The following is a 23,076-nucleotide window of genomic DNA, read 5'->3' as shown; positions in this document are numbered from 1 at the left end:
ATGATCCCGCAAGGGAACCCTTTCTCATTTTCCAGTGCAGTTAAGGATTTTTTAAAAATCTATTTATCATCCTATAATATTTAAGAATTTTAAGGACAGAGAGGAGGTGGGGAGTGGTGCTCAGTGTGCTATTCACTGATTCCTATGTAACTTTAAGTCTGGAACATCATTTCTTTCACTGGCTGTGCTTGCTTTTGATTCAAATATTATCTTTAACCCATGGGCTGTTATTTTCTAAGGCAAGCTTACTGAAGGAAAGAAAGAGAGAAGCGCCCCATTGTTGTATAAAATGAAGATAAGCTCAGGCCAATATAATACCTCCTCATCTTATTTCTGTAGCTCAGCATAAAAATAAAATCTCCAAAGAAAGCCTAAGAACAACCACATTAATTAAAGGAAAGTTGGCTTTTTTTCTAAGAAATGCCTAATAACTAATGGACAAGCAAAGGAGACTCATTAAAGGAGATATTTCCTTTGAAGGGTGTACATGCTGTGAAAAAAAAAAAAAGTGTTATGCCAGGCTTTTTTTTTTTTTTTTTTTTAATGAAGTAAGACCTTTTGTCTTTTTCCTATTTATCACACAGGCTGGAGAGAATGTGTCTGAGTGAGTCTTGTAGATAACCTACCATGATTTGAAGATTATTTATATCTCAGGTTATTTATTTCTCACTGTTCTTGGGAAATATTTTTCTTCATTGCTCATTGCCTTGCCTGAAGGATGGTCAAAACTGGGGATATCTTTAGAGAGTTAGATCTAAGCATAATGGCTAAGATCCCATTAGCCTAGTTAACTGATCAACTGTTTGCCAAGAGTACCTTCTGTGGGTCCTGCCCCATTGAGTAACTGGATGGGAAACTGATCCCTTCCCTCAAGATGTTACAATCAAACAGAAAAGGAAAGGAAAAAGTGCTACAAAAGATAAAAACGTGGATGGATGGATTGTAAGGTAGATAGAGGATAGATAGAGATAGATGATAGATAGATAGATAGATAGATAGATAGATAGATAGATAGATAGATATGCTAAATATATAAGTAGATAAAGAGACCTGAGAATAATTCAGGGCTGAACTGTAGAGAGACCTATCATGAAAAAAGATATTCACAGATGGAGGAGCTCAGGATGAGTTTGAATTCTTAGCAAGGTTTTGTGGTGGCATGGAATAATCTGAAATTTGCATGAAAAATTGAAATCTTATATGGATTTTAATTTGCTACCTCACTCCCACCCTTATCATGATACAACACGTAAAAATAGCCTTGAAACTTCCAAAAGAAACTGTCCAATTCAGTGAGCACAAATACCCCTGGGACCAGGGGAAGGATTTCTTGACTGGGCTTCTGAAGCTAGGCTTCTTCATACTAAAAGTATTTATGTATTACAGACCAGGCCTAATTTTTAACTGTTTCTCTATCAAGCTGATTTCATCATATGATTTCAATCAAGTTTAAGCATTTTTGACAGGTACTTAAGGCTTCAGTTTCTTGTGCTAAAAAACTAAGACAATAGCTATGTTGTCATGTGAAGGAAAAAGACAGAGGACAATTAGATTTCAGGTTTAAGTAGCAGCCACACCTAGATCAGGATCAACTGGGGAAGAAATTACCTACTTACCTCACCTCTAGCAAGCCTCTCTATGGGCACCAATGAACAAAATGAGCCTCACTGGGTTTTATGACTTTCCAGAGATGACCCAGGTTGTCACTGCTGGAGCCATGGCTGGAATGCACATTTCTCATCTCTAATATGTGTGGCTCCACTTATGTTCCATTGATATTTAGATCTTTGATAGGCATCTATGTGGTGCTGGCTCTCCTGCACAGACTAGAGTATTAACTCCACCCTGATCTTTATCATCTCACCTAGGCTGGAAGTTTGTAAACTCATCCTCCTCAGCACTGTGTGAGATAAGCCAGAAGGGCATCATTGTTCCCACTTGAGGAACATTGTTCCCACTAGCTAGAGACCAACGTTTATAGAGCTAATAAGTCAAAAAGTGAAAGTATCAGGCTGATCTTCAGTGGTACCAATCTTGGCCTCCTACTACTTATTAACTAACAGGGTTAGCTAATCTCCTGGAATTGCCCCTTATGTTTGGCTAACTGTAAGGTGCAGTGTGATATTACTGAAAATACCCTTCATCCTATCCATGAAGGTATTTCTTGATTTTCCCCAAGCCATATCCTAGACATTTGGCTCTACCCTCCAGGAATTACATCTGCTACCTTTTCCCCGATCATTTTCTTGTGTGAGAGGAGTGTGCAAGCTATGAACCTCTCAATAGCCCTGAATTCTTGAGGAGACTAAATTTGAGCTCCTCCTTTAGACAACAGCAGACAGAATGGCCCCATGAGAGTAGTAATCTTCAGACCAAAGCTTTGAAGAAATGCCAAAGCATGGTACAAATCCTGGATCAGTTTTGTCCCTGGCAACCAAGACCCGTCATTATTGTTAAAGAATTGGAAGTGGAATTTTCCTTCCTCCAGATCTAAAAGTTGGGCCATAGTCTACATCATCCAGGCCCTAACACATCACAGACCTGGCTGTCAATCAGCACTATGGCCTCAGCGGATAGTTGAAAAAAATCTTACAGAATCCGTAGGGACTGCTGAGAATATTCCCATGTGACAGTAACTGCAGATTTTATCTTTAGTTTTCTCAATTAAATTGTGTTTCATATGAATTTTAATTGATAGACAATATAATTTTCAAAGCCTGCAGAAATGCATACATATAAAGGAAAGATGGCCAAGATGTTCCTCCAAATAATTCCAGACAGGAAAATAAGATCTTACTATCACTACTTGATGGTTCCTGTTTTCTCCACAGTGAATAAGTTTTGCATAATGAAAGAACCACTCTTCCTGGAGCCCCATTGCCAAAAATTAGCCATAAAAGGAGACCTTATTACCTGGTACATGCGGCTACTTGAAAATTATCTGAAATAAAAACAAGCCAGAATCAGCATAATAGTGTATAACAAAACCCAGATGTCTCTTGAATAAAAGGTTAATCAAATGCTAATGTTAAATGAAAGAGTTTCAAAAGCAGGAGGAAGAATGTTGAAGATAAATGGGGAACTTAGGTGCAGCCTCCATGTGACTGGAAGAGCAAGCTCTCTGCACAGAATGGTGTGGGTTTTTTTTTTTTTTTTAAAGGAAATTAACCTTTTCTTTAACACCTAGAATGTGTCAGATGTTTTATACGAAATGTACTAAATACCTTTCCAGGAGCTTAAGCTTCAAAAAAGCAAAGCTACTAAGATGACTTTGGAGGGAGAAAAATGTAGCAAATGCTATAATTCTCTGATTATTACCCTTTAGCCATATTTTGGTAGATGTTTATATATAAATCTTGGTTTTGTCAGGAATTCAAAAAGTGCTTGCAATGTTTATAAGCTCGCCTGCATTGCTTGGATTGCAGAACTATACAAGCCTCCCTCCCCAACACCCTCAGCCTTCATCCCTTAACCTGATGGAGACGGTCATGTTCACAGTCTGTATCAGTCAAGATTCCCCAGAGAAATGGAATCAACAGGATGTGTAAATAAAGAGAGAGATTTATTCTGAGGAATTGCCTCATGTAATTGTGGTGACACAAAAGTCCTAAATTTGCAGGGCAGGCTGGCAGGCTGGAAATTCCAGCAAGAGTTGACGGTGTAGTCTTGCATCCGAAGGCCTTCTGAAAGCAGAATTCTCTCTTCCTCAAGTTGCCTCTCTCTTTGTTTTTAAATCTTTCAACTGATTGGACAAAACCCACCCACATTATGGAGAGTAAGCTGCTTTACTCAAAGTCTACTGATTTAAATATTAATCTCATCTAAAAGATACCTTCACAGCAACATCTAGAGTGGTGTTTATCAAATGTGTGGGCACCATAGCATAGCTAAATTGATACGTAAAATTAACCATCCCATGATCCAATTGGCAAGGCCAACAAATCAAAAAGAGCTGTAGGTGATGAGTTTTCAAGGCTGAGAGAAAATAAACCACAGTGAAAAAGGACATGGAGGCATTTCAAAGAGCTTCATGCTCTAATAGTTTTGACAGAGAGGGAATGTGTGTGTGCGCATATGTTTGTGGGTTGAAGTGGGGAGGAAATAGGAGGGTGACACCAAGGAACCCAAAGAGGTAAGTAGGCCAGTAAGAGTTGCTTCTCAGGTATAGCAGCAAATGTGGTTATGTAATTTTTAAACTAGTGACTCGGTAGTCCACATACCTTACTGGAAGGAGATCTTTATTCTCCAAGAACCCTGGAGCTTCAGAGGTGGCAGTGCCACCAGCAGCCATTGGTGGTACGGTCCCATCTTAGCCAATCACCAAGCCCATGGCTCCTTTTACTTAAAATTCCTACCTTGGCCATCAAATATTCCTACAAGGAACATTCCTAGGGAGGCTTGGGGAGACTTGGGGAGCCTCCCTGATCCCCTGGGCCTACATAGGATCGGGTCTTAAAACTTGCATGTCTTTTTCCCCTTTACTTCAGGGGCCCCATTGGTCTAACCTTACATCTGCCCTGGATGTGCCCACTCCTAAGCCTACCTTAAGAAAGCAACCTGACCCAGAATCCTGGGGTTTGATGGTTCTTCCTTCTCTCCCAGAATGACCTGCTTTCTCCTATACAAAATGATCTTGCTCTACCCCAGGCCAACTCTGTGATTTGGATCATATGGCTGTACATACCCTTCCCTCTTACCCTAAATCTACCTGACCAAGCAGAAACCCCCACACAACTCTTGTAGGAACAGATAGTTCTGCTCTTAGGGGAGCTCTTCTTGTAGTACATGACATTTTGAGACTGCCCTTCCAAAGGCAGCAGAAATCCAGGAGAGCATTTCAAGAAAAGGAATAACAAGGGCATTGGGTGATGGTCTGGTCCAGTGGAAGGTGGCTTTGACAGCAAGGAACCCCAAGGGCAGTATGATGAGGGCAGGTGCAATTCCAAAGGCATAGAAGGGAAATGTGAGACCCCGAAAGAGGCAGTACTGACGGGTCTCCAATCACCTGCTTCAGCAACACAATGCCTGGTGCTATGGGCTGGATCATGTCCTACCCAAATTCACAGTTGGAGTCCTAAGACCCAGTACCTCAGACTATAGCCATATTTAGAGAGATAGTCTTTAAAAATCTAATTAGGTTAAAATGGGGTCATTAGGGTGATCCCTAATCAAATACAACTGATGTCCTTATAAACAGAGATTAGGACACAGACATACACAGAGGAAAGACTATGTGGGGCTACAGGGAGAAAGATGACCATTTACAAGCCAAGGATAGAGACCAGAAGAAACCAACCCTGAGAGCACCTTGACCTCAGTGTGAGAAAATAAATTTCTGTTATGAAGTCACCCAGTCCATGGTACCTTGTTATAGCAGCCCTTGCAAACTAATACACCCAACTTTACTTTACGTGGAATTATAGGTAGCAATTCTAAAAGACTGCACAGAGCTATTCTAAAAGGCTGGGCAAAAGAGAGCTGGGTTTGTGGGCTCCATATATAGAAGGAAATAAGGATGACAAACCTTGCTACAAATCACCTTGTGGAAGGAGACATTTCACTTCACTCACCAGAGGAATAGTGGCAGAGTCCCAGACAACGCTGAATAATAAGTGATAAAATCTCTTATCATTTTGAATATAAATTTATGCAGTGCTATTATCTATCAACTTTGCTTAATCTCATCAGTTAGCTTATTCAAAATATAGGTTGAAGAGCAAAATGGATGGTGAGGTTGATCTTTTTGGAAGTCTAGATTTATATACTGATAAGGAGCCTAATTAATTTTGGGTACAAGAGTAACACAGGAAGTAATAGATGTATCCTGGAGGGTCAGTATGAAGCTCCTCTCTTAAAAATTAACCCATCGGTTGTACCAAAATGTTCCACTGTGGTACCCCAGTGTCCTGTTCCATGGTGGGAGAGGTTGTTCATGGGGGCGGAGGGGAGGGGGCAGGGGATATACAGGAATACTCTGTATATTCCACTCAGTTTGCTGTGAGCTTAAAGATGCCCTAAAAACTAAGTTTACTAATTAAAAAAAAAAAAAGATCTGAAAACGGTAACAATTAAAGAACATTTTACTATTAAAAAATACCTAACACATTAATGTATCTATATCTACAAATCAATATATGTCTTTATAGCATTAACTTTTGTCTTCATTAACTCGGGCTGCTGTAACAAAATACCATAGACTGAGTGGTTGAATGACATTTATTTCTCACAGTGCTGGAGGCTGGGAAGTCCAAGATCAAGGAGCCAGCAGATTGGGTTCTTAGTGATACCCCCTTTCATGGCACTAATCTCATCTTGGGGGTCTAACCTCATGACTTCATCTAAACCGAATTTCCTCCCAAAGGCCCCACCTCCAAATGTCATCCCTTTGAGGGTTAGAGCTTTAACATGAAATCTGAAGAGACATAAACATTGAGTCCATAATTTTAAAAATAAAAACTACCCACAGCCAAAGCTAAATATCCCTTAACATTTTGTACTTACATCCTTTAGTGTTTTGTCTGTCTTTTTTTATTCTTTTACAAAACTGACATCCTAATGTTTATTTTACTTCCTTCTATAATATTGTTTTTAAAAGATATTTTGTTTTCCATTATATTATTGTAGCATTATTTATTTGTAATTTTCCCTATTTTGTAACAATGGCCAATTCTAACTTTTTTTTTAGTAATAAATGAGCTTCAGAGAACAACGTCATAAATAAATTCTTACTTGTGCTTTTTAACACATTTCTGATTTTTTGCAGAAGATAAATTCCTAGAGGTAAAATTGCTGCACTAATCAGTTTGCCCATTTTTTTAGGTTTTAAACACATTTCTATCAATAGTGTATTATTATGCTTTTTCTTCTTCAGTTTGGCAAGCCAAAGAGGGTATCTTATTTTACTTCAACTTACATGTATTCAATTTTTAATGAAAGTGAATTTTTCCATATATTTCTGAGTCATTTATATCTCTACTGTGAGAAGACCATGATCTTCTCTGTATGACATGATAGCTATGTCTAAAAAACAGCACTGGGATGCCTAGATGGCTCAGTGGTTGAGCATCTGCCTTCAGCTCAGGGCATAATCCCAGGATCTGGGATTGAATCCCACATCAGGCTCCCAGTGGAGAGTCTGCTTCTTTCTCTGCCTGTGTCTCTGCCTCTCTCTCTCTCTCGCTCTCGCTCTCTATCTCTCATGAATAAATAAATAAATCTTAAAAAAAAAAAAAAAAAAAAAAAACAGAGTACTGCCTGGCACACGGTGAGTCTTCAATCAGTGATGGTATCAATGATTTGCCTTTTTATGTTCTCGCTATTTTTGGGGTGAGTGTTGATATTTTCCTAAAGGATCTGTATGATCCCATTTTATGTAAGAATATTAGCCCATTTTCTATTATCCATATAGCAAATAGTATTTCCTTTTTCTGAAAATCATGTTCACCACCATTACTTATTACCACATGTCCAGCCTGGGATATACATTCTACCTACTTTATCCTGTTTAAGTTCTCACTACCAGCACAGAGGTGGCTATTATTACCCTATACACTAATGGGGCAGTCCAGGTCTCCCAGAATAAATAATGCCTTGATCACAATGATAAAAGATAGTATCCAGGAGCACCTGAATGGCTCAGTGGGTTAAGTGTCTATCTTCCACTCAGGTCATGATCTCAGGGTCTGAGGATCGAGTCCCACATCAAGCTCCCTTTTCCCCTTCCCTCTGCTCATGTTCTCTTTCATGCAGCTCTCCCTCTCAAATAAATAAAATCTTTAAAAGAAAAAAAAAGACAATATCCAGTTCTGAGATTCCATAAGCCTTCACATTTGATGCAATACTGCCTCCTTTTTTTTTTTATTATACCTATGTTTGGGGAGTAGATAATATAGTTTATATAGATCAAAAATTATATATATAATATAATAATACATATATATGTGTAAAGTTCTTCAAAAGTCTCATTCCCACTCCTTCCATTAGCCAATTTTCACCTCTGTCTACTCTAAATAAACACTATTATTCATTTCTTGTGTAACCTCCCTGAGTTTCTTTGTATATATACAAGGTATGAATATATATTCTCACTTCTCCCCCTTTTTTACACAAACAGTAGTAAACTATGAACACCCTTGTGCATCTTCTTTTTGCTACCTTCCATATTAGTACATGAGCAGCTTTCTTGTTCTTCTGTATGGATAAGTGATATTCTATTGTGTGAATGAATCTAATTTTACTTAACCAATTCTTTATTAATGGATATTTGGGTTACTACTCATCTGTTGCTACAACACATTTTACATCTATTGCTTCCCACCTGCGTTAAGTATCTCTGTAGAATAAATTCCCAAAAATTGAATGATTAGGTCAAAGAATACACACTTGTGATTTTGATACTTGTTACCATATTGTCCTCCATAGCAGTTATAACATACTTATGATGCTTTTTAAGGCATGGGGGGGCGGACATTTTTTGTTCTTTTTTTTTTTTTTTAGTTAAAAATTATATTTGTCTGATAGAGAGACCCAATCACAGCAAGATAGATTTATAAGGTTTTATTTCCTCATATAAATGGAATCTGAAGGCAAGTAGTGTAGGGCTGGTATGGCAGCGCCAAAAAGCATAAGGAACCAGCCTCCTTCATTCTTTGGGTTCTGTCATTCTGAATATACAGCTTCTAATCTCAAGATCACAAATTAGCTGCTGAAACTCCACTGTCAAATGAGCATTCCAAACAAGATCAAGAGAACTCCAAGAGAAAAAAATAACTTCCAATGAATCTAAAAAAATCATTGCTTAAATTTATTGGCAAAAAATGCTGGGAATTATAATTTTTTGGCTGGGCATATGCCTGTCCTCACTACTACGGGGTTCTATTAAGAAGGTAGACCAGAAAAAAAAAAAAAAGAAGGTAGACCAGAGAGTATGGATATTGAGTAGACAAGCAAGAATAGCTACCACCACATCACATCTAGATCTTTTCTTCACGGAGTTCCCACTCCAAAACCAAATAAATATTTACCTGCATTTCTTTTTACTTATTTTATGTCCTCAATTTTAATGCTAATTTATCTTTATTTTAATACATAGTACTTTTTTCTTTAAGCATTCTTTTCTTTTTTAGAAAGAAAAGAAAGGTTTTAGAAAGATCTTCCTCCAAGGCACCTGGATGGCTCAGTTGGTTGAGCATCCAACTCTTGATTTCATCTCAGGTCATGCTCTCTGGGTTGGGTTGTAGCATCAAGCTCTGTGACCAGCTCAGTGTTCAGTGGGGAGTCTGCTTGAAGATTTCTCTTCCTCTCCCTCTGCTCCTCCCCCACTCACATAGGGAGTGCCTGAATGCTCTTTCTCTCTCTCTCTAAAATGAATAAATAAACCTAAAAAAAAAAAAAAGAAAGAAAGATCTTCCCATTCAGTCCCTCAAAAGGAGAATAAGAAAAAATGCTTTTATATTTTCCTATATTTATATAAGATAAAATCATGAAAGCATCTGACAAATTAATTAAAACTATACTTTCACATGGTGAATATATATGGAAATTAATTTTGTGTGTGATGTGATATGGGGATTTCTTTTTCAGTTAGCTAATTGACTCAATACGACTTGTTTAATTTATCCATCCCTAACAATGTGACTTGATTATAGATGAAATTTTAAAATCAAATATTTGGATTGAATTTCCACTAAGCTTATAAATTGTTGGTAAGGGGTGAAATTGACACCTTCACAATAGGATAGAGAAGATCTTTCAAGGTCATGGTATGTCTCTCAATGTATTCATACCTTTTGCAGGTCCTTCAGTCAAATTTTGTAGTTTCTTTTTTCTTCTTCTTTTGTTTTAATGAGGTCTTGAGTATTTCCTATAGATTCTTTCCTGAGACTTTCATAGTTTAAGTGTTTATTATGAATTTTTTCTCATTACTTTCTCTGAAAGACTACTGCTAATGTATAGGAAAGCTCTGAAATTCTTATATGTTGATTTTCTCCATCTTGCTGAATTTTATTAATTATGATAGCCTGAAAAATGATTATCTTGAATTTTGTAGGAAGAAACTCAAATAAAGTATAAATAATGACCACTTGACATGTCTTTTATAATATTTATATCTCATTCATTTTTCTTGACCTTATTTTGTTTGCAACCTTCAGACAAATGAATGAGAGCTCAGTGTGGGCATCCTTGTGTTGTCCATTTTAATGAGAATGCCTCTGTTTTGTTTTTATATTTTTTGCTTTCTAACATATACCCTTTATTATGTTTCAAACATTTTTGTATTTTTCTAATTTGTAAACAGTCTATGAAAAATGGAAACTTTATCAAATATATCAAATATACTTACAACGTATATATACTACACAATCATATTTTTTCTATTAAACAATTAATGTAATAAAGTATATTATAGTGGCTGATTTCCTAATACAAAAGTACACCCAGGGGCGCCTGAGTGGCTCAGTTGGTGTCTGCCTTTGGTTCAGGTCATCATCCCAGGGTCCTGGGATCGAGTCATGCATCTGGCTCTCTGCTCATTAGAGTCTGGTTCTCCCTCTGCCCCTCACCCCATTCATGTGCACACACTCAAATTATCTCTCTCATAAATAAATAAAATCTTTATTTAAAAAAGTAGCCCTCCCAAAAAATAAAAAATAAATAAAAATAAATTTTAAAAGTACTCCCAAATTACTAGCGTAAATTTTGCTTTGTCATGAGACATTATCCTTTATTATACTAGGGATTCAATTTGTTGATATTTTATTTAGAATTTTAAAAGTCTGTATTCCTGAGAGATATCTGCCTTTAGTTTCCTTTTGGGGTGATCTTTCTCTCAGGAATTGCAAAGCCCATAAAACGAACTGGAAGCTTCTTGTTTTCCAGTGCTTCTTAACAGTTTATATAGCAAAGGAACAACATGCTCCTTGAAGGACAATATAACTCATTTAAAGACTGGGTTGTTCTGGTCCTTTTATAGAAGTGTAGTGTACCTTTGACAAACTTTCAACTTCTTTTAAATTGCATATTGTCTACTCAGGTTTTTTGCCACTTCCTGAATCCATTTTGGTAATTTATATGTTCCTTGAAGAGTATTTATTAATCTCAATGATCAAATTTGTTGCTGTAGACTTGTGTATGACATTTTCTTATCATTTAAAAAATCCTTCCAGTATATAATTATATACTTTTATTCCTAATGTAGTGTAATACTATCCTCTTTATCTCGTTCTCCTTTTTAGTACTTTAAAAGGCTTGTTGGCTTTTTCAAAGAACCAAAATTTAGATTTATTTCTCAATAGTACTCTTGGGGGGAGGGTTCTGTTTTTATCTTAATAATAACTTTTTCCAATTTCCTTTGAAATTATTGTTTTTGTTTCTTGAGTTAATGCTATGTTACTTTTTTTTTAAGTAATCTCTACACACAACATGGGGCTCAAACTCACAAATCCCAACATCAAGAGTTGCATACTCTACTGACTAAGCCAGCCAGGGCCCCCAATGCTGTGTTATTTTATTTGTAATAAATGCTATATTTTTTATTAGTAAATAAACTATAAAAATAAATAAATAAATAAATAAATAAATAAATAAATAAATAAATAAACTATATTAAAATATCTTCCTTTGAATCAGATTTGGATTTATTTCACAGGTTTTGAAATGTGGTCTTTCATTATTATTCCTTTCTAACTAGCCTATAATTATTTTTTAAATGAGTATTTGGAGAAAATGTGTAGTATCTCCTTGACAATTGCAGTTTTCTACATCCATTAAATCGAATGTGTTCATTATGCTACATAAATCCTCTAGATCCTAAGATTTTTTGTTCTTCCTGGTCTGTCAGTTTTTGAAGGCAGCATGTAAAGTCTCCACTATAATTGAAGTCTAAATGATTTCTCCTCTTATTCCTAAGAGTTGCCAATTCCGATTCCAAAGCTATAATGAACTTGGAAAGTTTTATAATTGTTGCATCTCCTAAGAGGATATTCCTTTTAACAACAGGAAGTATTGCTTTTGTCCCCCCCCCTTTTTTTTAAAGATTTATTTATTTGAGAGAGAGAGAGAGTGGGGAGGCCAGAGGGCGAGAATCTCAAGCAGACTCTCTGCTGAGATGGTAGCCCAAGGTGGGACTTGATCTCATGACCCTGAAATCATGACCTGAACTGAAACCAAGAGTGGGGTCTCAACCAATTGAGCCACGTAGGCACCTCCCTTTGTTCTTTTTAATACTTTCCGTATGGCTTCTGTTCCTCCTGATGCAATACCACCAGCCTTGTCTTTCATGAGGAGTTGTCTTGCATTTGTCTAGTACATCTTCACTCTCTTTATTTCCAAACTTCCTTTTTATAGGTGTGTCTCTTAGCAGTAGTGTGTAACTGGGTTGGCTTTGATTTATTCAGTCTGACAACCTCACCATAAGTCATTCATATCCATTATGACCACTGGCTATGTGTACCTTATTTCCCTTGTTTTAAGTCTTCTATATATTATATGTTTTCAGTTTTCCCCTTTTTCCCTTTCCATTTTTTTTTTTTTTTGCTAGAATAACTAACCTTGTTTTGTTTCTTCTGTTCTCACACATAAAAGTAAGAGCTTCAAACTGAATTCAGGAGCCACAATCCATTTTCCTCTAAATTCTGTAAATCCTATTCTGTTTTCTCCTAGAATTTAGCACATCAAAAAAGAAAGTCCAGTACCTAAGAAGTCCAGTTTGATTCTCCCTTGTTTATATGTTCAGGGATCTTTTTGTTTGGTTGGTTCGTTAGTTAGTTTTTTGGGGTTTTTTGCTTATCTAAAAGATCATAGGGCTTTTTCTTTACCCTGGGAATTTAGAAATATCCCACAATATGATTTATTTTCAATTATCTTGTTTGTCATTCAGTGAGAGTTACTAATTTGAAATACAACTGTGCAGATCAAAAATATTTTCTACGTATTCTCCCCCATTTCCTCTGTTTTCTCCTTTTTAAACTGATATTATTCAAATATAAGATATTCTGGGTCTCTCTCCCATGCCTCTTACCCTTGTTTCCTTTTTCTTTCTCTCTGTTCTGTTCTCTGAGATAATTCCTTGAATTCATTAACATGGTTTTTAGCAATGTCCATTTCATTCCTAAATTTAATTTGGGACAGTAATTGTCTTGAATTTCTTAAAAGGTCCTCTTTTTCCTGTTTATTTTCTCATAGCAAATTATTCATGTCATATTGATAGAAATGTCCTTCAAATTTCACTGAGGTTATAAATTTAAAATTGTAACACTATAATTTTTTTCATCATTTCAGTGAGGCCCACACTTATATTCAGCAAACTTTTATTGATTAATGTGTTCCAAACATTGTTTTAAATGCTTTAGATATGTTAACTAATTTAACCCCAACCAACCCGTGAGGGTTAGTGATGACATGTACAGTTATTATTACCCACATTTCACAGCAAGAAGAGCAGGGTGGAGCCTGATGCCAACACAAGCCATCTAGCTCCAGAGCCCTGGAGCTCCACCACTATGCAACATGGGCATTTGGGGCTCTTGCTCAGGTGCTCTCTTTCAACTGCTGCTTTTATAGATATGTGTCCGTGGTTTTTCTCTTATCTGCCTGGCCTTTATAAATGAAAATAAAAATGTCTCCATATTGATAGCAGTGTGTCCTGAACACTTACCTCTCTCCAAGCAAGGTAAAATGATAGCAGGGACTCTGAGGAAGTGTTTGTTTCAGGAGTGGCATAGGCCTGGGGCAAGAGTTCTGCCAACTTTTCAGGATATAGGACTTGAGGAACTCCAGAGCCCTAGGACCTGGTGTCTGTGTAATTCACTGCTCTAGCCCCTGATCACCACCAGCAGAGACATAACTGCCAGTGCAAAGCAGCAAGGCTGCCTGAACAAAAAGGAAACTCCCTTTTGGGGCCAGAGATGTGGTGTGGCAAAGGCAAGCACCAGGGGCCTGTGAGCAGGACATCCATGGAGTCTGCTACATTCCTCACATCAAAAACTCCCAACATCCCTGAACAAGAGAAGCTAGCTAATCACCTCCATAAATTATGAAGCCTAAGTCATAGGTTCTATCACAGAATCATAGGTTCTTTTTTAAAATCTAAAACTTGTTTTAAAAATTACCAATTTTTGTAAAAGAATAAATTCAAAGAACCTCCACATGACATGTTGTTGACATCCCTACCTCTGATGTAGCCTAACCATATGTACCCCCCGTCACCCTTCACCTGTACTCACCTTGATGCCATCTGTTTCCTGTCTTCCAGAAATTCTTCCAACCTGGCTTGTCATGTCTGTCCTTCTGTTTTTTTCAGCTGTTGCATATTTTATCTTAAATTTACATCCCTTTAGTTACTTCAATAGAATATTTGTAGGAAGGGAAAGAGAACCTCTGAGCTCAAATCATTGCTTTGAAATGGGTCTTATTGTATTTCCAGAAGATTTGGGGTTGTTATTTAAAATTAATTGTTCTTAAAAAAAAAAAATTAATTGTTCTTAACCTTTTTCACCAGAAGGAGAAAGTGTGGGAAAGATTTCTTTATGGAAGAGTCACCTAAATCCTAAAAGTTTTGATGAATTGACTTCCACTATAAAAGGTGGGCAAAAAAAAAAAAAAAAAGTTGGGCATCAGGCCCATTGATGACATCTCCTACTGTATGTTCAGAAAGGCTCCCTTAGGTGGCCCAAAGATGCTACATGACAGTAAAAGGTCATATTTCATTGCAGATAAGGGAGCAATGTATCTAGAGAGTGAGCTACACATAAATGATATTCAAAGTGACCTCTATGTGTTTTATACTTGTTTTTAAAGGTGTTTTAGAGGGTTAATGTTTTCATGACATATGAGTTCAGAATTACAATTGCATACACTACATTAATTACAAGCGTTGGCGTTTGAGCTGAGAATTTAGGGAACAGGTGTTGCAAAGTACATGCTGGGTGTTGTACACAATGGGGACAGTCAAGCTCAAAGTCAAAAAAGGACTATTTACATTAGAAAAGTAGGAATGTTGTGTGAGTGTTCCGGTGCTGTGGTTGAGTTTCTCCATCAGGGAGGACTGAGAGAAACCATAGAACATTGGAGCATCATCTGGCTATTTGGGAGTGGATTTATTGTAGTGGGGGCCACGCTCAATGCTGCTGTTGTCTGAAGCAGCACTGGCTGGCCTGCATGCTCCAGTCTGCAGCTTGGGTTAGGGTCTTTCCCATGTGTCTCTCTTTCCAGGTTGGTGGCTCCTTCAAGCCTGCCTGGAACTGCTATCACAAAAATACTACACACTTGGGTAGCTTAAACCACAGACAGTTATTTCCTGAAGCTCCAGAAGTGGGGAAGTCCAAGAGCAAGGTGCCAGGAGACTCAGAGTCTGTTGCTTCTTCATTTGTAGATGGCTATTTTCTCTCTGTGTCCTCAAAGGATAAAAGGGGAGAGAAAGCTATGGGATCTCTTTCATACGGGTGCTCATCCCAGGGGCACCTGGGTGGCTCAGTGGTTGAGCGTCTGCCCTTGCCTCAGGTGGTGATTCTGGGGTCCTGGGATCAAGTCCCACATCAGGTTCCCCAAAGGGCGTCTCCTTCTCTGTCTGCCTGTGTCTCTGCCTCTTTCTGTTTCTTGTGAATAAATAAATGAAATCTTAGAGGAAGAAAAAAAAAAAAAAGAGTGCTAATCCCATTACTGAGCTCTCCATGCTCCTGAACTAAGCACTTCCCAAAAGCTCCACTTCCAAATAATCACCACATTGAAGGTTAGGATTTCAGCATATAAATTCAGGGAGTGGGGGAGACATAAATACTCAGTTTATAGTGCGTGGCAAAAGGCAAGAGTGGGTTATGTATTTTGGTGAGATAGTATTTGGTTCAGAGTCATCAGTGGTATATCCTCATTGTGAACGTAGCTTCTTATCAGTAAAAAGTCAAGTCATTCAATGTCTTTTGCCTTCAAGTCTACTTTGTCCAATTAATATTGCCACCCTTGCTCTCCTGTTAGTACATAAGCCTATTTTATCTTGCTAATCCTTTTATTGTTTGCCTTCCTGGGACAATTACTTTTTTAGGTAATCTTTAAAAATAGCATACAGTTGGATTTGGACTTTTGATCTCAAGAAAAGTAATTTTCTTTTAATGGGGTGCTCTAGGCATTTCTATTTATTGTCAAAAGTAATATATTTGTTCTTATGACTTCTAGACTAGTTTCTTTTTTCCTGTCTTTTATGCATCATCCTTTTATTGTTTTTTTCCTTCCTTTTGTGCTCTGAAAGCTATAATCCAGCTTTATTCTCCTCATGATTACCATAAAAATTTAAATATATATGAATACATTTTTCTCTCATTATAGAATGTCAACTATCAGGCAGTATTTTTTAAATCATACCTGACAGAGACACTAAATTTCCACATGCTGTTATTTTCTCTCCACTTGTCCCTTTTCCAATTTCAATTGATGTAAGAGAGGATTCTAGACTTCACTTCTCCCCACCACATAGTTTACATGTTATAATTTCACTTTAGAACAATGGTTTTTACCAGAGGGAAGTGAAGATGTGGGAGCCCAGAGGACATTTGGCAAGGCCTGGAGGTAGTTATAATTGCCACAGTTGGTGGGGAGATGGTTATTTCTAGTATCCAGTGGATAGAGTCCGAGGATGTTGCTCAACATTCTCAATGCACAGGACAAAGCCCACAACAAAGAATCATCCAGCGCCCAAATCCCAAAAGTGTTGAGATGGAGAAACTGCTCTAGAACTTCTATTGCTGTTACAGTTGTTTTAAGTTAATATTATTCATCATATTTACGTTGTTCTTTGTGACCATGCTTTTATATTCTTACTCTTAAATTTTTCAATTGCTATTTATGCCTTGATTGGCTATAAAATGTCTTCAAGTAATTTTTTTTCCAAGTAGATTCTAGGAAGAAGTAAGAACTGTATTTTACTAAGCTCCCAGTGTTGGAGTGGATCATTTTAGTACCCTTAGAAACTCACGGGAACATGAAGCTGTTTCCTCGATCATTCCCCTGCCTAGGGAAGGGCTATTTTTCTGGTAGGCATGTTTCCCAAATCCTTGCATGTTTTATACCTCCATTTGTTGGTTGCCTGCCTTATCTTGCCATTTTTCTATCTCTATTGTCTGTCATGCAATTATTTTCTTTATGGGTAGTAGCCCTGTGTCTAATATGTGTACTATAAATATTTAATCTGGGATGTTTAGGATATCATTGATACCTTAGTTATATTTCAGAATTTTTATGTACAGAAACTTAAATTTTCATTTTTAAAAAATTTTTTTCATGCTCTATTCCTTCAGTTTTTTTTTCTTTTCCTTTCTTCTTCTTTTTTTTTAATCGGAAAGACTTCTCTGGCCTCAGATCAAACATTTTCCTGACTGCCTTGAATTAGTTTCTTTTTTTTTTTTTTTTTTTTTTTTTAAGATTTATTTATTTATTCATGATAGACACAGAGAGAGAGAAAGAGGCAGAGACACAGGAGGAGGGAGAAGCAGGTTCCATGCACCGGGAGCCCGACGTGGGATTCGATCCCGGGTCTCCAGGATCGCGCCCTGGGCCAAAGGCAGGCGCCAAACCGCTGCGCCACCCAGGGATCCCCGAATTAGTTTCTTCATGTGGTAATTTTAACCCAATAGGATCTATTTTGGTGTTTCTTATAAAATACCATCAAATAGTTAAACAATTCTCACAGTATGGTTTAATACACAATTCATCCTTTCCCCTCTAATTTGAAAAAAACACCTTTACCGTGTGCTAAACACAAGGGTCAGTTTGGGGGGTTTATGTTCTGTTTCATCAACTCTCTTTTTCTGCACTAACCTCTCAGTTCTCATTATTTGGCTGTATGATATGTTTTTCATAGCTGCCAGTCTTCTTTCATCGCACAGCAGCCTTTATCAATCATCCTTTTAACTTTCCTTATCCAGCTAGTCTTTTCAGAAGAACAGTGGGGTCATTTTTACCCAGGCTCAAAAGATATCCCTTGGGACTTTTTATTGGAATTATATCACATTTCCAAATGAACGCTGGATATCCCTGACCCATCTTCCATTTCTTCTGTCTTCCATCATGTTCATACCTTCATCGTTTTCTCCAAGTCCTGGAAGAATTCCCCAAATTTACCTTCTCCTTCACTAATCCAATTTTCTACCTTATCTCTCATTTTTCCAGCATGACAGTTTTGAATTTAATAATCCTGCTTCTGCTCTTATGCAATCTTTAGTGTTATCAAAGTGCCTACCTTCTGGGGATTGTCAGCTCTACTTTCACAAATCTGGTTGGGAATTAGAAAGACATTCATTCTTTCTCCTATTCCTCATTGTACATCTATTTTGGCGGAAGACACCAGTTCTAACTCTTCAGGATGGACAACCCCGGCTTCATTAGGTCTGAGGTGTCTATTCCTCCTCAAAGGAGCAGGTGTGTGTTTACCCTCATTGGTCACACCAGCTGGCTCCTTGACAGACGGTTGCCAGCATACTTTAGGCCCCCAGAAAGAAAGAATGAAAAGCTGAGGTTTGTTCTGGTTTGATTCCGTCTGTTCTGAGACCCAGGGGAAGGCGCCAGAGCCTGAGGGATGGTCTCTCAGCCTGCTTCCTGCCCCTTCGCTGAGCAACCACGAATTAGCCCCAGCAGGATCTCCAGGGCTGGCTGGCGACAGCTACCCTCTTTACTAGGCTGTGGCCCTGTGCCTGTGGCAGGGCCATCTGTGCCCACTATAGCCTGGAGACTGCACTGCTGTGGGCACCTTCTAGCCCGAGGCACTGATGGGATTAAAATGCATCTCCCAAAACCTGGCTGGCTGAGTCCTCTGCAGATCTCCCCCCAGCCCCTCCCCATTGAATCTGCAAGAAATGCCCAGCAGCTTCTGGCACATTTCCTGGTTTATAGCCCACATGTAGCTTTCTCTTTTTACTTCTCTTTTGGTCATTTTCAAGGAGTTGGAGAGAATGAGATTTTGATTCTGTGTCCAGACCACTGTCTGGACACCTATGAAGCATAGAGTTGGTCAAGGGAAATTTGAGCTTTATTTATGTTTTGATTCTTACAATGAAAATATTTTCATTTTCCTCATTTCTCATTTCTTAATTTTCATACTTTTTATGAATAATGAATAGAAGGATTTTTCAATAATACTGTTCAGTTGACTTCATAAAACACTGAATTTGTCCTAATGTGAATTCAGGTTTTACCAAAATGACCCTGAAAAGGGAGAGTGTTGCCTTAAGGTGAAGTCCTCACAAAGCCTCTTAGAATATTAGGCACTCTCACATTTATTTTATTTGAAAAATAATTTTTTATTTGGGGGAAACACAACTTGCCTTGAACAACCTTAAACAATGCTAATTTGGGATGCTTATAGAATTGACCCAATGAGGCAAATGAATAAAAGATGCAAAGAAACTTCACATTGTGGTCACAATTGCCAGGGATACAGCATTGAGCTTCAGAGTGGGGTGTCATTGTAAACAAGCCTTTTCAAATCAGTTTTAAAAGCAAGAAGCCAGCAGTGGAGACTGTGACCTATAGGATCAACGAAAAGAGGAGAGCTGTTTGATGTTATATGAATAGGAACTTGAGACTTAGGATGGAAATTCTAGTACTGACTGGCATCACATACAGATTAAAAATAAGTGTGCTACCGCAGATCATCGCAACACGAGGGAAGACGTGAGAAGCCCTGTTTTGACAACTGTGTGATGACTCACAAAGCAGCTCCAGCAGGAGGAGGACCCGATGTCCAAAGGCACCTGGAAAGACTGGATAAAATAAGGTCACAAAGAGTGAGAGTGAAAAAGCAATGGTTTCAAATCAACACCCGACATATGTCATTTTAAAAGTGAGTAAACGAATAATTACTGCAAGGAAGCATTGGACTAGTTCATTCATTTCCCGAAAAGTCTTCAAATTTACATTGTGCATAAGGCATTTTTTGCATATTTTTCTTGGGGACAATCAAAATGGAGCATCAACTTATATTTGAGGTCACTTTTTATTTGGAAAGATTCACTATAAACACAGTCATAAAAGCTAAAATATTGCAAGCGAAAAGTGGTCCTTTCATTTCATTTTATAGCCCAATTCCATTTATGACCTGATAAAATACCAAGGTTATAAACAATATATATTTGGCTGTTTGTCATCCTCCTATTGCTTATTAGCAAGTTGCAAATTGCATCCAGTGGAATATCTTATCATCTATTTTAATTTCAATTAAGGAACTTGAAAATGATGGTCATTTAGTGTTCTATATATTTTTTGGTTCTGGAAAAAAAATATATGTATATATATGCATAGTGGTGAAGTTGTTAGTAATATACCCAAACTGAAAGATCCCTATTTACCAATAACCAGGATCCAAGAGATCAAAAATAAATAAATAAACAAATAAATAAATAAATAAATAAACCTTTCTCTTCTTAGTACAGCAGGCTTGACCATCACATTAAACCAAAATGTGTGAACCTAGAAATTTCCAGGGGTAGGGTGTAGACAAAGCAAAGAAATCACGCAGTTGTCAGATTTCTCTTCATAGGCTGTCTTGCTTTACCCGGAACTTCAGGCAACCCCAGAACTTGGACAAAATCAAAATTTTCTTGTTGGGCTTTAGTAGGGCTCCCTGCTCATGTCAAAACAGCTGTCTGATACTGAATTTTCTTTAATCCTGGAATTTCATGGCCCAATATCCACCCCACAGCCACTCACCAGTCCATGTCAGAGTTTGACTATTGTTCTTCATCAGTCATCCTGAGCAGGTTTAAATTTACCACCAGCTTTTCCAGATTGCTTTGTTGATATTAGTCAGTCTTGCTTTCTTTGTCCTTTTCTTCCCTGCTAGGCCTCCTTTTTCTCCCTGCTTCAAATCCCAACTCAGCCACTGTTCAGCTTTGTGTCTTAAATTAGTCACTTTATTCCTTTTTGACTCTTATTTTCTCACCTTTGAAATGGGTACAGTCCTCTCTCTTTCTCAAATAAATGATTAAATCTTTTAAAGCAGGAGGGGGGCCTGGATGAATCAGTCAGGCAGGCAGGCATCCGACTCTTGATTTCAACTCAGGTCATGATCTCAGGTTGGTAAGATCAAACTCCACGTCACACTCAGGGCTCACCAGGAGTCTGCTTGAGGATTCTCTCCCTCTGCCCCTCCCCCCTGCTCTTGTTTTCTCTCTCTCTCTCTTTCTCTCTGTGTCTTTCTGAAATAAATAAATAAATCTTAAAAAAAAAAAATAAAACAGGTATAATACTATATCCCTCAAAGGGTCATCATAGGGACCTAATAAGAAAAGTATGAAGCATATAACCTGTTAAATGTGCTTTCAGGACCAGGAAGTTTAGCCATACAGTAAACATAGAAAACTATCTATTTACTTTATTTATTCTTTACATTTCTAGCATTTGACATGGCATCTAAGCAGGCACTCATTAAATCTTTGTTAAATGGATTTTTTAAAGTTTATTAATTCACTGCATGGGTAATTAATCAAACCGTTGCAAGTTTAGCAGTGTGCCATGTACACAAACATTTTAAAAATTATGATTGTAATTAAGGTGAACATGATGCATTTCGTTACTGTTAGGCATTTCCTTATGAGTGCCACAGTATTACCTGAGCTGGACTTTATTCTGCAAAAGAGTTCCTCTCAAAATGAAGGCAAAATTTGCATGAATAGTGTCTTGGTATGATACATGGATTTGTTAGGATGAACTCTTTTTATAGAGTTTTCTAAAACACAATTATATGGACATAAAGATGGACAATACAATCTTATCTCCCTTTAGCTAAAAAGTATTGACAATGCAATTTGTGCAAAGTTTATGTGAATTTCCTTAGGTCCACAGTTGTTTCTTGGTTTACAGATAAATTATTTACATTAAGTAGGTGATTTGTTTTCAACTTGACATTGACACTGAAAGAGTGAAGTATGCCAAAATAAATCAATTAATTAAAGCCCTTTGGTAAGTAAGCTGGCATACTGACTGGTATAAAAGGCTGAAGCTTCCCAAAGAGAACCATTTGATCCTCAAACAGATGGCTTTAGGCAGGTGATGACTTAGTGCATCTATAGGACGTTGGTTTTTGAAAATGAAATTGCTTTTCTCAAAGTTTAAATGAATATTGCATGGAAACAGTGCCCCATCCCCTGCACCCTACCACTTCTCACTAGCTCTCCACCTGTGCAAGTCCTGGTTAGACCATCGGGTTCATTAACAGAAACACTTTCAGTGGGTCCAGAAATCTTTCTTATGTCCTATATAAAGAGTTCAGAGCAATATGTGATGAGCTGCGTACAAACTGTTTCATCCTTCATATCGTTCTGAAGAAACTTCTGTCAGATCTAATTATAACCCTTCTGCTCTCTTAGAGAAAAGTCTCTCTCAAAACTATACTGATATTTGGAAAGAGCTTTACAAATCCAAATGTTATGCATTACTCATTGAGGTAGCTAATCTAGAGGAAAAATATTTCAGAGATGGTTGGCTCATACCACTAAGGCCAGTATGAGATATTAATTTTAAAAAATACTTTTACCTTGCTAGGGCAACCCTAGAAACAAAAGTGTCAACCATGTTACATTGTAAGATTATAATTCCCTCTACCATGCTGAGTTATTTCACAGATTGTACCTTATTTAATTTGGCAAATATTTTTAGAGAGCGTTCTTGTTAAGCACTGAGAATAAAAGTTGGATAAGTTTCTAACAGTGAATTTTCTGGCTAATGGAGAAAATTATCATAGAAATATTTGTTATGAGTGCTAAAAACATAGATAAAGAAATAATTAATTCTCCTTGATGACCAGAGATGAATAAAGGGAGAAATTGAAAATTGTACAGAAAGCCTTGGGAGATGAATGCAAGTGTGTCAAAGGTCCTTCTAAAGCGCAGTGTGAGTGGAGGTAATGAGCCATTAGAGAATATGACACAGCCCAGTGTGGCCAAAAGATGGTATCAGCAATGTTAGGATGAGCCTGAGACATAGCTAGGCCAGCACAGGAGCCTAATAAGAACTCTGTTAGTACAATATATATATATGCTTCTTTCCAATTGCAGCAAACTAATTATGTTATTGAGTGCCCTACCACGGACCACA

At 37.5% G+C, this 23,076-nt stretch overlaps 1 protein-coding gene and 1 long non-coding RNA gene across 2 annotated transcripts in view; one reads left to right on the top strand and one right to left on the bottom strand.

The window, feature by feature from the left end:
* The window catches only part of PCSK2 (proprotein convertase subtilisin/kexin type 2), a 249,000-nt gene that overhangs the window by 59,358 nt on the left and 166,566 nt on the right, over nt 1-23,076 (top strand). The gene's annotated exons all lie outside the window — the stretch shown is intronic.
* LOC144298786 (uncharacterized) overlaps nt 18,883-23,076 on the bottom strand; it is a 31,302-nt gene continuing 27,108 nt past the window's right edge. Inside the window, exons 3-4 of the long non-coding RNA XR_013365668.1 lie at nt 19,607-19,745; nt 18,883-19,509 (exon numbers count right to left, since the gene is read on the bottom strand). This is a non-coding gene — a long non-coding RNA (uncharacterized LOC144298786). The remainder of the gene's footprint in view (nt 19,510-19,606; nt 19,746-23,076) is intronic.

The sequence above is a fragment of the Canis aureus genome, chromosome 26 (assembly GCF_053574225.1).
Source record: "Canis aureus isolate CA01 chromosome 26, VMU_Caureus_v.1.0, whole genome shotgun sequence".
Taxonomy (NCBI): Eukaryota; Metazoa; Chordata; class Mammalia; order Carnivora; family Canidae; genus Canis; species Canis aureus.
The sequence above is the reverse complement of the archived record's forward strand: the minus strand, read 5'-3'. Positions and strand labels throughout refer to the sequence as shown.